The 13,861-nt window shown below is 36.2% G+C and overlaps 1 long non-coding RNA gene across 1 annotated transcript; it reads left to right on the plus strand.

Annotated features, from left to right (window-relative positions):
* The first annotated feature begins 325 nt into the window (after positions 1-325).
* On the plus strand, positions 326-8,632 carry LOC149044259 (uncharacterized). The gene is made up of 3 exons (XR_016187668.1): positions 326-471; positions 7,814-7,876; positions 8,386-8,632. It is a non-coding gene; the product is annotated as an uncharacterized LOC149044259 (long non-coding RNA).
* Positions 8,633-13,861: the final 5,229 nt, after the last annotated feature.

Raw genomic sequence — 13,861 nt, forward strand, 5'->3', positions numbered from 1 at the left:
GTACTGTCTTCCCTTGTCAGATTTGTACGGGTCTGCATAAAGTATATTCATATGCGTTATTGACCGAGCGTGAGGTCGAGATGGCTGAGTTCTTTTGTTACGTTTTTATGGACCGATACGAAGTCGAGGTCCATAAAAAGGAAAAAGCAGTTCGGAATACCGTAAAAAATATTACACGGTACAATGAGCGCTCTTTACTAATTAGCACTTTTGACTAATTTATTATTGTTTTCTCGTCACCATATTACCACCAATAGCGTGGCTCCATTTTGTGTATAAGAACGCAGAACCGAGAACCGAGAACCCCTTCAACCGCTCCCATGAAGGGCCTAACGCAATTAACGTCAGCTTTAAAACTCTTTTACGGTGGCCAATTTACGTTATGAAGTCATTTGACAATACGAAATTACCATAGTTGTAATAGCTGATCTACTTGTGGTTTCGTTCTTTGATGTCCTATCGACGCACCAGGTACGTAGAGAGTTTTGAGAATACTCGATCACAGGTAATCACAAACTGGCAGTGTTTCGTTATCCAAAAAAAATTATAGAGTTTTCAAGCATCTTAATGTTTTTAATACGCACACCAAAAACTGGATTTCACTGAGCAGAAAGACAGGCTTCTAAAAGCACTTCAAATTTTATGTTAGTACACTTGGTAAAAGGTAACTACGAGTTGGTTTGAAATGTTAATAAGAACGTTAGTACAACTTTCATGCCTCCAGCGCGACATCTCACTTGCTTTTTCATCTGGCTGTGGTTTGGTTACACTTTTGGTTGTGCAGTTCCAACATTTGTTCATATGCAAAGATGTCTGTCGATGCGTTGAAAATCACGGAATGGTCTCTTATATTTGACAACTAATGAGCACTGGACGCCCATAAATCTTTTTCCCCCGGTTAACAACCACGCAGTGGTCTCCTATATATTACTGTGTAAAGAGTACCCGATGATCACGGATGTCTCTCCATGTGTTAATAATCACGCAGTGTGCTCTTTTATTTGACTATATGATGAGTGCTCGGTGCGCAAGGATAATCACGGAATGTTCTCTTATATTTGACTACTAATGAGCACTCGACGCCCATAAATCTTTTTCCGTGTGTTAAAAACCACGCAGTGGTCTCCTATATGTGACTATGCTATGAGTACCCGATGCGCTTATAATCCGATCAGTGAAAAGATTGTTATCCAAAAAGTACAGCCAGCGAAATACCAATCATTGGGGTTCACAGTATTACCACATTTCTTGCCGTTTGAATCGATTATCTCTACTCCGCTGTCGCTCGCGATATAGATGTCAATATGAAAGTTTTCTAATTTTGAAGGATTCAAACTTTTTTTCCACCATGAGCCTTTTGCACACAATAATCAGCGTGCAAACTCGATAAATGCCACAAGCATAGGCATAGGCATAGGCAAAGTAAGCATTCTTGTTTTCTCCTCATTAAGTAGACAATATATATTGATATTATTCCTTGAGCACAGGTTCCACAACATCTCGATGCGCATGGATGCTTTTATACTTAAAATTGAATCTTGACTGTGTAATGAGTACTCGTTACTCGTTACTCGTTCTTGAATCTTGACTATATAATGAGTACTCGATGTACATGGATCTTTTTCCTTATATTTGATCATATACAAAGGGATGTCTGTCAATGCGTTGATAATCACGGAATGGTCTCTTATATTTGACAACTAATGAGCACTGGACGCCCATAAATCTTTTTCCGTGTGTTAACAACCACGCAGTGGTCTCCTATATATGATTGTGTAATGAGTACCCGACGATCAAGGATGTCTTTCCATGTGTTAATAATCACGCAGTGTGCTCTTTTATTTGACTATATGATGAGTACTCGATGCGCAAGGATGTTTGTCCATGCGTTATTAACCAGACAGTGGCCTCTATTATTTAAATATATAATGAGTAGTCGATGCGAAAGGATGTTTGTCCATGCGTTAACAACCAAGCAGTGGCCTCTTTTATTTGACTATATAATGAGTACTCGATGCGAAAGGATGTTTGTCCATGCGTTATTAACCAGACAGTGGCCTCTATTATTTAAATATATAATGAGTACTCGATGCGCAAGGATGTTTGTCCATGCGTTAATTACCAAGCAGGGTTCTCTTATATATGACTATGTAATAAGTAGGCGATGCTCAAGGACGATGGTCTCTTGTATTTGATTATGCAATGGGTATTCGATGCCCATAGATGTCTTCCCATGCGTCAGTAACTAAGCAGTGGTCTCTTATATTTCACTGTTAATTAGCACTCGATGCGCAAGGATGTTCTTAATGCTTTGGTAACCACGCAGTGGTCTCTTACATTTGACTATAAAATGTGCGAGTCTAGTGACTCAGATAAAGATGATATCTAGGTTCTCTTCTCTATATGCAAATAAAATTCATTTCACGACAGAAGATTCAAAATAGAACTTGCCAGTAAGACTTCTTAATAATTTGCGTATTTTTCAATACATATCGTTGAATTGACAGTACGGGTATACTCATGGGTCTCTCTCTGGCATCTCATACTCCACGCGCCCGTGTATCGAAATCTCAGTTTCTATTTCTCATGATAGAAAATGATTCAGAACCCTTGGAACAGCGCACCGAACAAATTGCAAAGCAACTGCTGTTGGTTTAATTATGTAAGTGTTTCGTTATCCAAAAAAATGTAAAGTTTCAAAGCATCTTCATGTTTCTAATAAGCACACCAAAAACTTGATTTCACTGAATAGAAGGCCAGAGCTCTAAAAGTGCTATAAAGTTTATGTTAGCACACTTGGAAAAAGATAACTGCGAGTTAGTTTGAATCGTCAATAAGAACGCTATTATAATTTTCATGCCCCAGCGCGAAATTTCACTTGTTTTTTTCTCTCGCCATAGCGGAAACTTCGTCCAAAATCCTGACTCACATAATATAAAGCGAGATTACGATGAAGGCAAATAAAGAAACCATTCCTTAACTAGGTGCGAACATGAGAAATTCCTGCTTGCGACCAGATCTTTTTCCAGTTCGTAGGACCACGTAAAAAAAAAAAACAGTCTAGTTGCACATTATTTCACATGAGGGTGAATTAGTATTATCAACTGTGTTGAGAGCGTAAATTGGCCACCGTAAAGAGTTTAAAAGCTAAAGTTTCGAGCGTTAGCCCTTCGTCAGAGTGATTAGACGAAGGACCAACGCTCAAAACGTCAGTATAATTTCATTCAGTCGGTATTATAAGATTTTACGCCGTTGACTAACGGTGTAATTTTATTTCATCTTTATTTACCTGCTGTAAGATTTTACGCTAGTAACTAACGGCGTAATTTCATCCAGTCTCTGTTTACATACCATCAACGTAATTTCTTCAGTCTTTATTCACATACTGTAAGATTTTACGCCAGTAACTAACGGCGTAATTTCATTTAGTCAGTTTATATACATTCATACCCCCTTTTTTCATTATTTCGTACGTTTAGAAGCTATGACGGGGCAAAGATTTTTCTATTTCAAATTTTGATGATGGTGATACAATTTAGTCGGATAATTCAAGTTCGTCATTGGAAAAGCATAGAGCATCTTTTCTAACTCAATAGTTTTTTTCTACTCAACTCTTTCAAAGTCACAAAAAGGCTATTATGTAAACATTACTGTGAAATACTTAAGATATCAAAACGGGTGGTAAAAATAATTCTAGAGGAACAGGGATGTAATAAACAAAAATAATAAAACTTTCTTTATATCGTTCAAAAGGTTTACTTCTTTGGCATTTTCACTGTGTTTACTGACATTTATTCTTTATCCTCTCAACAAATTCTGGTCGGCAAATCGATTACGACACAAGCTACTCAATTATTGAAAAAAATATATTATTTATGTAGATCGAAAAAATAATTACTGAAACTGTTATGAATAGTTGAGTTCTAACAAGTAAATGACTGTCAATTATGATGTTGATTTTCAGCAAATCTTTTGGACCATTTAATGATTTGTTCTAAACCAAAAATTTAGACTAACTTCAAGGTATTCCTCATATCTAAAAGCTGAAAGATGACCTTAGGTTTATTTATATTATGTGCAGGAGGATCTGTCACAAATATGAAATATATTAGGTAGTAAAGGCATTAAATTTAATCACAGTTTATTGGTATGGCGTTGTGGAACCTGTGCTCAAGGAATAATATCAATATATATTGTCTACTTAATGAGGAGAAAACAAGAATGCTTACTTTGCCTATGCCTATGCCTATGCTTGTGGCATTTATCGAGTTTGCACGCTGATTATTGTGTGCAAAAGGCTCATGGTGGAAAAAAAGTTTGAATCCTTCAAAATTAGAAAACTTTCATATTGACATCTATATCGCGAGCGACAGCGGAGTAGAGATAATCGATTCAAACGTCAAGAAATGTGGTAATACTGTGAACCCCAATGATTGGTATTTCGCTGGCTGTACTTTTTGGATAACAATCTTTTCACTGATCGGATTATTAGCGTATTTAGCAGAAATTAAGCTGAAATTATGCTGCATGAGCCTAAACTTATAAAATATTAATTCTAAAAAAAACACAAATATTATGCGGCTTGAAAATTTTATCTGGAAAATAAAATAATAGAGAATAAACTATTTCAGTATGTTTGTAAGGGAACATCGATAACATATATTGTTTTCTGGCATTGCTGCAGAAGAAAAAATGATAAAGGTGCATCTAGGTGAAGTCAAACTAAGTTAGATACAATGCAAGACTCCTCATCATTTTGAATTTTCAAATAATTTCCATTGGTATCAGCATAAAATCATTTCTTTATTGCAGAAAAGTACAATCATCTTCCACCAGTTATCAATGTAACTGTAATTATGCATGCATTTTCTACATATGGTGCGGGAGATGTAGTCTCTACGACATATAACTTGACCTAAGAAATCATCATTTGTTTACTATTCTTTTTATTATTTATCCATTGAAATTTGGAGTTTGTAAGGACCTTCATCAGTGGCCAAAACATTCTGACTCGAAGTCGATTATTATACATGTAATCCAGTACAAAAATTTCAATGTTTACAAAAATATTTAATGCTTGTGGCTTTTCTTGAAAATTGATTGCTGCTTCTTCTGGCTTTCAATTGCTACTGCTAGGCTCTACTCCTGTAACTAGTTCTATTGCAAATGTTTGGCAAGCATCGGTTCAGTTGACATCATCGGTACACTGCACTGCATCGGTACACTGCACTGCATCGGTACACTGCACTGAATATTTATCTGAAAAAGTAATAATGGTGCACTAGATTCAATACAGATAAATCTATGTATATTTTCACAAATATGTCTACCTGTATGTGGTTGGATGAGCCTGCAAATAAATTTCATATTTCAATTCTTTATTAAACGGAGAGCACACTCTTCAAACAAGGATTCGAATAAACTGAATAGAATATTTTGGTTGTAAATATGATTATTCTCCCTCTATATACACGAATATCATTTATTGCGAGTGCCTGTGGAACAATTAATCAACTTACCTGAAGAATGAAAATGATCTTTTTCTCGTAAGAAAACGTTCATATTATCGTTTAAGCAGCTTCTTGAAAAGTAGTAGTTACCATTTTTGCAATCAATTGAGAGTGAATAGACTTTAGAGTGGAAGAAGTGATTGTTCTATAGGCTATATGCTGCTACTCCATGACGAATTCAAGTTAACTGAGAAGGACATCCGCTTATTTTTTTGGTCTACAATCGAGATCGTAATTATTATAGGTTTTACAAATAATTTGCAGAATGTGGCCATTACTAGAAGATTTAAGCAAGAACATCAAGTAAAAGCACATTTAGACCATGAAACTTCCATGGCATAATTAAAGAATTTCAAACTCTTACATGCATATTTGGGAAGAAAATTGATTAATGAATTCGTCTTACAATTCAGTTGCTGTTGCATACGCTGTTTGATATATAAAGGTCGCTGACAGATTCCAGACCATGTGTTTACAGGATGCTATTGATACTGAACTGTTGAAGTGCAGTGAGCGATATTCAATTTCCTCTTAATTTCGTAGAGGCATATAGTTCAAATACACACACAACAGCTTAATGATCATGGCATTGTACATGCAACGGTATTAGGAAGATCAAATCCATTTTATCGATTCATTTTCGCAAGCTGAATATTAAAGTAATTGATAAATGGTAAACCAGCGTTGAATATTGATAACAAGATGCGCATTGAAAACGCCTAATCAAAATATAAGATTAACTGAAACATCGATTAGTTTTTATTCAGATAACAGATTCAACAGATGTCATGATCTTCAACCAGCTTTAATCGATCCACAATAATGATACCATAAGCTGCTTTTCGATTTCATTGACTAACTAATTTTTTGGATTTCCCTGAGGCCTCACCTCGGTTCTCCTCTTGTTCAATTGGAGCTCGAGTGGGTCCGCTTTTCTTCCTTCGGATTATTTCACAGACCCCTTGGAGAATCACCCAAAAACCAAGCAATAAAAACGCACTTATAAATCCAATTATAACCGCAGTTATAACATCCAGGTAAATATGAAACTCCATTTTCCTTCCCTCTGCTCAATTCAAGTTGAAGAAGTTGAATGACCTCAGCTAAATTCACGGCAGAGGAAGCTGTTAGGTGTGCTCAGCTCAGTAGGAGAGACCTCGGACAAGGAGTTGGAGGGGGGGGGGGGCGGTCGAGATTTAGGCAGTTATGATTTAAGTGATGATGGTTTCCTTTCTTTCTTTACTCGTTGTAAATCTTCGTCTCCTCTGATTGAAAAGATCAGTCTGAATTTAGGTAAGCAGGGGTGGCGTTTGAGATCTGAAACTGACACTAGTGAATATGTACACATGAAAATTGTGACTCGAAGTAACAATCACATCGAGCGTTTCAATGTTCTTCGAGTGCAGTCCTTTTCTTGATTTCTTTACCTCGATTTGATTTTTCTTCTTCATAAAACCGGCATCATCATGTATCACTCGTGGTCACGGATTTTGTCAAAAAATTCAGAATAAACGTAGGATAGTTTCCAGAGAATCTGAGACACTGTGCCGGAGGGGGGGGTTATTACAAAATAAACTTAGTTTTATCGACTGAGTTCATAATGTAAATTGGCCAACGTGGAGAAATTCTAAGGCTGAAGTTTTGAGTGTTAGCCCTTCGTTAGAGCTCATTGCAACTCAGTTGATCAAACCCTTGAAATTGTCAAAGGATTTTTCATTCGAGTTTTGAAAACATCTTTCACGAGCGAGCTTCGCTCACACCTAAGAGACATTTATCAAATCAGTTCGCAGAAAAGCTACTTCAACTTCCGACATAACAAAAACTGTTTTCCTTCTCAGAGAGTTTAGTTCAACCTCAGTTAAGTTTTATGTTCTTAAACTAAGGGAAAAAATAAGAAAGCTAAAACTGCCATCACGATAAACATGGTTACCATGACGACACATTTAAATGGTACGTTCATGCGTGCGGTGAAGATGAATCATGTTTTAGAGCTGCACATTCTCGTAAATAAAAAGAAAGCATACAATGCAGGCAACGTACAGCGCACATAAAATGTATTTTTTCCGCAATTCTTTCCTTTTGTATAGCTTCGCGCATATTTTTAAAATCTGAAACATTTCTAGCGACCCTGGGCTTTAAGAAATCCATAATGTTTAAGTTAAGGTTAATGAAGTTTGTCAATAAGGCTTATAACGACTCAGTTCCTGAGTGCATGGGTAGTATTTTGTTTAGGTGTGTTGATAATCCTTATGGCTTGAGGTCAAGAAGTAAACATCACGTAACAGCTTCACATTTGAACACAGGTTACATGAAGCAATCAATTCATCGTAGAGGTTCAATATCATGGAACAGAATGATTCTATAAAGTATAAAGTATAAAGCATTTCTGTAAACTTTACAATTTGTCACGTGATTTCTTATATTTTTATTTTGATGGTTGATGTATATGTATTCTTGAGATATAGTTGAGTCAATCTTAATATGACATTTAAATATCGTATTGGGATTGATTGACTTAACCATCAGATACTATTGGGCGGTCGTTCTGAGTTCGATGAATGTAAATAGAAATCAATAAACTACTGTTTTTTTTGGTGTGTGCTGGATTCGGAGTGGCTGCTTAGCAGTGTCTGAGATATATATTCCTTTATCATTTAAAAGAAGTTGTATATATATATATATATATATATACATATATATATATATATATATTGCCATATATATATTTAAAAGTGGGGGTAGAGTCTAGATGTTGTAATTTGTTAATATTATTTAGGTTATATCAATTTTGTTTTAACACGACCCCACAAGCCTCTGGCTTTAAATATTTATCGTGTTTAAGTAAAGTTTATCTATCTGTTTTTTATCTATTTAGTACTCTGAGAACGCCGGGAAGACAGATAGCAAATTACGTTCACTAAACTCTTCTCTCCTGAGTCATGTCAAGAATTTGAACACAACTGCTTTTCCCGTATCTCATTATACCACGGACAGATTACACTATGTGTTTGTGATTAATAATTGTTGACATGAGACGAACAAAATCTACGATGTTAGGAATAAAGCCCTGTAAATTGCATATTTGAGTTACATCACAGTCTTAATATCTCAATAAAGTTTAATAAAATGTTATTCGACACATTTGTGATTTTTTTTAGTCTTTATGGGCCGTTTGAAACATCTTTTTACGAAATTACTTTCGGCCGCAGGCCGTTAAGAAAAGAAAGGGAGACTAAGATTGCAGCTAAGTGGCTGCCAACCGCGACCCCCTCCACTTCAAACTGGAATTAACGCCAAACTACAGAAATTCTCTCCTAACTAGAGATGGTTGTTGATCAATGAGATGTTGCTCCATCTCTTCGCCAAATTTGATCTTCATCCCTCCAACACTTTTTGAGAAAATCGATGCTGAAATGATGAATATGGCTTTCTAAATATGATCGTTGCCAAACTCAGGGACCATAGGAATTCTAAGCACGCAGACCATTTTAAATTTACCAATCAGCCAAGGGAAGTTGCTGCACTGTGATTTTACATATCAGCACTTTCGATTTTGTGTCAAGACCAGCAGAACGTTCCGGATGAAGTTTCCTTATTGTGTGATATCTATAGTTCAACAATGAAAATCAATAGAACGGTCTTCATGATTGATGTTTGCATGCACAATTAGAAGGTTTTTTTTCCCCTCAGGAAATCGAAACCTTTACCTTATTGGAGTCTATCATTGTAAACATCAATCTCTTTTGCTTGTCGCAAATAACACTGACTTCTTAGTCTCAAGTATTGAATAGATAAACTCCAGAGAAAAAAGCAAGAACATAACTCGGTAGAAAGTCAATTAGGAATTAATTAATTAGGATAGAAAACTTCCCTATGGCCCCGCTATCACAAAATCTCCATAGAAAAAATTATTTTAAACTTCTTCAGAGTATCACATGTTGTTGAAAAATTTTCAGTGATTCCAAAAATTGAAAAAAGGAAACGTGTAGCTTAATTCTGAATGCTTATGCTAATGAATTTGAATTCTGCTTTCCCTTTTTCTCTTTTTACTTTTTGATATGACAACGTTACTGCAAGTAGGTGTGTAAAAATAGATTTGTATACTTCAGCCTGCAAAAGAATAAATATTTTTTCAAGAAATCTGCACGTTTCCTTACTTTAATGCCTGCTTCAAAGGCCATATTCCACGCAATCATCCGTAAATGTCGCTAATCAAGCACAGTCTCATACAATAGAAATGCTAAAACGTTATCTATGCTTGAAGGGGTTTGACACGCAAACACGTTTTGTTTTGAAGTTCGAAAATTCTTAAGTTCTCATCCACCGCCATTAGAAGTTGGTTTACTTTGAATATCTAATCGATCAGCTGTAACCTTGAATCGTCTTAGAAGTCCAGGTAACGCATTATGAAATCAAAACTTTGAGCAACAGTTTTTGCCCATGGTAATAAAGTAACTGTAGTTACCTATAAACTGATTGTGAGGAGCGGTTTTCATCGTCCTTGCTCAGTATGAGGCAAGTTGTTTGCTTGTGGTTACACTGTTTGTTGTGATCACAGTACTGTCAATTTTCTTTTATTAGATTGAAATCGTCATTAACGTCTTCTTCGAAACCGTCCATGGGGTGTATTCTCAATTTCAGTCACGTTTCACAAAACCACCATCACTACCGCTAGCCTACGTGTAGCCGTACCCTCCCCCCTAAGGTTTCACCGTTTCACCTTGCGGGGGGAGGGGGGGGAAGAGGGTATAGCTAAGCGTAGGCTACTCTGCCGCCTATTTTCATTTTGAAAGGAGATTAAGTGTTGAAATATTTGCTTAGTACAACATGTGCCCCTAAATTCTTCATATACAAGGTTATGTTTGTGAAAAAGTTGATAGGTTTGCTAGAAGATGCTTTCATACAATACCAATGATATTAATGAGGCTGGAAATAAACTACCTTTATTGGGCCTATATTAGACCTATAGTGGAATTATGGTTTTAACACACTTTCCCTCTCATCTGAAAAACGTTTCAGACAACAGGGCTGTAAAATATGCCTTTTCTTGTTATTCATATGTTTTTTTCTGTCTTTTAACCACTTGGACGTTGGGGAAATTGCTAAAGTGTTTGTACTCCAAACAAAAATCATCCGTAATTTTCGCACTCACAAAAAACGATAGTTTAGCCAGAAAATGGTCAATGGTTGTGGGTATGAGTTTATTGCTGAACGAAGTAATCAACGCATGATTATCATATCAGAATCTGATGGAGAACAACTCTTCACTAGGATATGTCACGTGATACTACTATCGCCTGGTTTAACTATCTTTCCCTTTTGGTCAAGATAAATTAGGCAACGTTTTGATTTAATGAAATGTTTTATCTAAATTGTGCTAGTACTGATTTCAGTTCTCATGTAATTGTGTTTTCCACAAAACGTATGATAAAAGAAGTTTGTAAAGATGTACAGAGAAGCCTAATCCCTAACACGTAAGATAGTTGATTGCATAGTTTTGAAATCTCTTGCGATCCTTGCAATCAGATTGGCTCTCATTACACCCACGAATGAAACTTATCTTTGGAAAGGAATTAAGTTCTTAAACCGTTCCCACCATATGTTACTTACAATGCAGCAAAAATTTTTGGGTATCTTGTGGAACGCTTTTGATGAATACATTGTAGAATATTTCTTTCATTCTAAATTCCAAGTAGCAATTTTTCTCTTCCCCCTTCGTATTCTTTTTGTATTCACGTGCAGCACGCGTGGTTTCACAAATTAGCCAATCACGTTAAAGAACTCTAACCTTGACACTGGAAAACTGACGTGGCATTTGTCGCGTACTTTTAGTTTGTTTTCGCGGAGTTTTAGTGAGTTGTTTTCGAGCTTTTGTTCGCGTAAATTTGTTATTCCTTTGTTTGTAATTTCAAGAAGTTTCGGAGTTTTTATTTCAGCCAAATGTTTTGGTTCATTTAACAAGTTCGGTACATATTTTCTACAGAGTTTGGACTCTGGCCTTTTTTTTCGTAAATGAATTTTTTACATATATAGTACCTTTTTTTACTGACACAGGACTTTCAGCTTCCTTCATTATTTCTGCCAGCGCACCAGATGCTACAGATAGTGATTTTATTGCTGCGGGTTTTGATTGTGTTTATCACTGTTCAGTAGCAGTTGCCAGGAGTGTTAGACGATTAAAGTCAGGGTGTGTCCTCATTGTTCTGAGGCAATTACAAGCATGACAAGTACACTGTCCTATTAGCGCTCAGATCAGGCTGATGATAACCATTCACGTTCGAGAATGTTGTTTGGATTAAATGAAAAATAGAAGCATGTTCGAGGAAACAACCTTGAGGTATTTAATATGTATTTATGGATCAGTGCGAATAAAAATAAAATAAAGGCGACTACAGTCAAATTTTCAGCTCATTTTCATCTACTCCCCGTCGTATCTCATTGAAATGTATTACTCCTACCCATTCTTTCTCATTTCTTACATTGTCAAAACAGCATATTCTAGATAAGCCTGTTCTTATTGAATACTTTATATAACTTAATTTACTTGTTGTCATCTTCCGTCTGGAAACTTTCATCGAATGATAAATGTTTACTGGGACAAAAGAAGGGGCTTTCCCTTTTTAAAATGAAACAACCAGCACTCTAAGATCCATTGGGTTACTCTTAAATTGTAAACCTAATTTTCTTCGATTTATTTCAGTTTAAGACGATAACAGCTTAGTTTCAAGTACTGCACTAGCGCATGTCTACACCCGACATTGCACTGAATCTTTGTAAACGAGATCTGTATATTTTTCATCATATCATAATTTGCCCTCCAGTTTAGTTAACCGCATCCACTGCGCAAGAAATGTCTATCACGTGCAAGCGCTTCAAAGGCCATTTTAAGAGCAATCATCCGAAAAAGACGCTGATCAAGCGCGGCCGATACACAATAGGAATGCTAAAATAGCACCTGTTTTCATAGGATTTTGACACGCAAACATGTTATGCTTCAAAGTTCGGAAATGCTTCAGTTGTTATATAGCATCAATGGTACTTTCCTTCATACATTTAACAAATCAGTTAGAAACTGGAATAGTCCATATCTAGATAAAATTCCGTGGATCTGAAAATGTGACCAAAGGTATTCATAGTTGCAAAAGTAATAGAGCAACTAAGACTGTCTTAAAACTAAATTGCCCTGCTTGCCTACCCAGTATGACGTAAATTAGTCTTTGTGGTTTAGTTATGCGTGGTTGTCATATGATGTTATTATTTCTTTAATAAAGGAGTAAAGAATGCACACTTTTTAGCCTTTCAAGAAAGAGGCCGTAAGATGTATTCTTTTCTTTGAACAAATCTATTGCCGCTAGCTACTCTTGGACCTCTTCCACGCAACACAGCATGAATTTAGAAAGTTGTCTTTTTCTGTAAGGTTGGGAACACTGTCCATAGTAATTTGCTCACTGAAAAGGAGCCTTTTGAGAACGATGTATAACTTCAAAAAACCCTGGCTATTCCTAGAGGTATCGATTAAAAACTTTTCAAAACAGAATTTTTTTAAACGATGAGTCATTGTTCTTTGAAATTATTTTCGGAACAATTGGGCCCCTGTGACGCGAAGACTCTTTCAAACGTCTCCGCCTCTGTTGATCATTACAATGCTGACGAAAACATTCTGCTATGAATTCACAGTAGAATCTACCTTTTTAAGTTTTCACTGTCATTAAAGTCTATCTGTCGAGAGTATAGAATGTTTGCTCGATGATTCTTAAATCTAAAATCAGAGACAAAAAACCCACTTGAACACATGTTAACGGCTATAATTATTCTGCGTTTTCACCATCATCTGCAAAACAATCTCTAGTCAACGATGAGAGCGTGACAACTGAACATAGCTTAAAAGCGGTGATAGTTTAATTTGTGAACAAAGTCGGATTTCGAAGACAACACAAACCACTGGTAAAAATTGGCGGATACGAACGAGTAGAACATAAGGATCAGGCCTGGGTACAAAAAGAGTCCGCTTGCCATCATGCGTGCGGCTCAATGACAAAGATAATGTAACAGACAAATGGTTTATAAAGGGGATGCATAAGAAGCGGGAGAAAAAAAAGGGTTATCAAAGGAATGAATGGAACGCCCTGACATGCATGCTCTCCATTTTCCCTTTCGTTTATCTTTCAGTTAGGTTTTTTTTGGCTGAGATGATTATTCGCTAAAGGATTTCGCAGTGACTTTGGCACAAAAAGTACTACTTTTGGTTACGGAAATGGTCAAGCGACTTAAAGCGGCCTTATGATCCAAAGATGTGGACAAGCCATATCATTTCAGGTCAACACCTTGTCCGAAGCAACTGTCATCGCGAT

The sequence above is a fragment of the Pocillopora damicornis genome, chromosome 6, assembly GCF_964200805.1.
Source record: "Pocillopora damicornis chromosome 6, jaPocDami1.2, whole genome shotgun sequence".
Lineage (NCBI taxonomy): Eukaryota > Metazoa > Cnidaria > Anthozoa > Scleractinia > Pocilloporidae > Pocillopora > Pocillopora damicornis.